The sequence below is a fragment of the Ctenocephalides felis genome, unplaced genomic scaffold (assembly GCF_003426905.1).
Source record: "Ctenocephalides felis isolate EL2017-DRISC unplaced genomic scaffold, ASM342690v1 CF-g0.4_SCAFFOLD_01987, whole genome shotgun sequence".
Lineage (NCBI taxonomy): Eukaryota > Metazoa > Arthropoda > Insecta > Siphonaptera > Pulicidae > Ctenocephalides > Ctenocephalides felis.
In genome coordinates, this window is record NW_020538141.1 from 93,263 (window position 1) to 95,746 (window position 2,484).

Below are 2,484 nucleotides of genomic sequence, written 5' to 3' on the forward strand. Positions count from 1 at the left end.
TTTTGCGTTTTTAAAGTTATTGGTGTATAATAGATATAATAAAGGTCCTAATACAGAACCTTGTGGGACTCCACAAGCTATGCTACATCCTCCACTTGTGAAATTTACCACATTCGTCTTTACTACCCTTTCCATGAGGAAATCTTTGATAATGCTGTGAGACAAACCCTCTATAACCAAATCTATTAGTTTATTGAGTGATATGCCATGATCTGTGTCGAAAGCTTTTTATAAATCAATAAAAATTGCAGCTCTATGCATATTTTTCTCAAGGTGCTGACTGATGGTATTAGTCAAATCTATTAGGGCACCTTGTGTATTTGTCGAAGGGAGGAAACCATATTGATGTTTATCTATTTTTTGAATGAGCAAATTTAGTAACCTTTCTTTAATTATTTTTTCATATATTTTCGAAAATGTATTAGTTATTGTTATGGATCTGTAATTATTTGTATCAGTTTTGTTTCCTGTTTTAAAAATTGGTTTTATTGTAGCTGTTTTGAGGCACGATGGAAAAGTACCTCTTTCTATGCAGCTATTGATTAAAAAACTGAGTAGTGAAGCTATTTGATTATTTTTTTTTAATAATTCTTGCTGTTATTGCTTGCTGTATATTAAGAAAAAACATTGATCATCATATCATAGATAGACCGAAGGAAAGTAATATGCATATAGAATAATATACAAAAATGCAAAAAAATATTGTTTATTCACTAAGTTAGACTTTGTTTTTTGTTTGACAGTAATTGTATATTTGGTTTACACACAGTTTTAATTGATCCTTTAAATGTGCATCTGTAATTTGCGTTCTTAAATTTGTTTTTTTTTTTTTTAACATGAGAGAAAATGTGTCGCGTTTTGGTAAATTCGGTTCGGTAATTCCGGTAAACAGTGTTCGGTAAACAGTGACCTTGTTCTCGAAGGCATGGAGATTCAACACTATTTTCAAATATTTAGATGGGATTATTTTTAGATTTCTTGCTGTATAATCTCCAAGTCAAGTGGCATTTTGCCGTTTATTGTTTGGAGAGCATTGCTTGCCATAGTACGGCATGCCTTATTATTTAATACAGTTCTTTTCTGGTCATCTCTGGAGATTCCCTTGATCACTAGCGCTAAGTCATCTGCATATGCAACATAACGTCCATGCAGAAGTTTTATGCAGCACGTCCAATTATTGATCCCTGTTGACATCCCTTCTGCGTTTTTCTCTTAACTATTTTGGTGTTGTCTGTTGCATAAGAATTTCTCATTTTAAAGTAGGCCTTAACTACATTTACCACGTGGCTGTTCAATTTGGCCTGCGTCAGCCTATGTATATGGGCCACCATAGTTATCAAATTGTTATATTTATACACAAATTCATTTCTTTATACTTTGCGTGGATACGCTCTACTGGTATTTTCTCGAAGACCTTACCCATCACTGGCAGAAGAGCAGTGATGAAAAAGCGGTATGATTTTGCTGTCTCTTCTGTCTGTTTCACCCCTCTTTTGGAAAATGCATCGACAGGAAAACTACCTTCTTGGAAGCAGTTATTTAATATGACTACTAGATAGAATTGCTTCTTTATTTTCAGAAGGCAGTTCAAGTGATAATAGGGGAAAACCTTGTTTAGTTTATCACACACAATTTTGTATACTATATCCTAAGGGTCTTCGTTACCTACGCTGGTTACAAAGCCTCTCCATGAAGTAGTTTTGTGTTTTCTTATTTCTCTAACGTATCTTTTTCTTCCCTTTTTGTAAGCCTGTGCTTTCATCAATATATCGTCAAGGCATAGTCTCTTGGCCCGCAATAAAATCAATAAATGTATAAAGAAATCCAAAAGTTTGATAAAGTATCAAATCGGGCAGTCAATGTTGGAGCTGCAGTATCAAGTATGATGTAGTAAAGATTAATTTTAAAATTTTCTTCTGTAGTCAATTGAATGTCTTCATCTCCTTCATACTAATTTGTTTAGGGTGGCGTCGGCGACGTACACTAATTTCAGCAGGAAAATCTGTCTCTGTTTCTAATGCTTCATATAGTTCATTAGCCAATTGCAATTAATTTGCGAAACTTTCATTATTTCTAATGCTTTCGGAAAATTTCAATACTTAATTGATTCAGTACACGAACTAACATTTCAAGAAACTTTTTACGTCATTTTCTAACAATTTTCATATCTCTTTCTAACAATTTACGCTTAAAGCCAGTGTCAGATAGGAAAAATGTTACACATGCGTGGATGAGCTGACAAATGATTGACCTAATTTAATAGTCTACACAAGTGCAAGAATAAGTATGAAAGCAAATTTTGCACTTTTCGCATCTCATACAAGAACTGTTACATGCTTGATTAGCCTGTGTAACCACATATGAAGGATACATTCCACTGTTTATCGGAAATAATTTGCATCTGCTTTATATTTTCATTTCTCTTATGCATTTTTACTGTCTCTCTCTGTCTTGTTGATATACAAGTTCAATTTATTCTTTTAT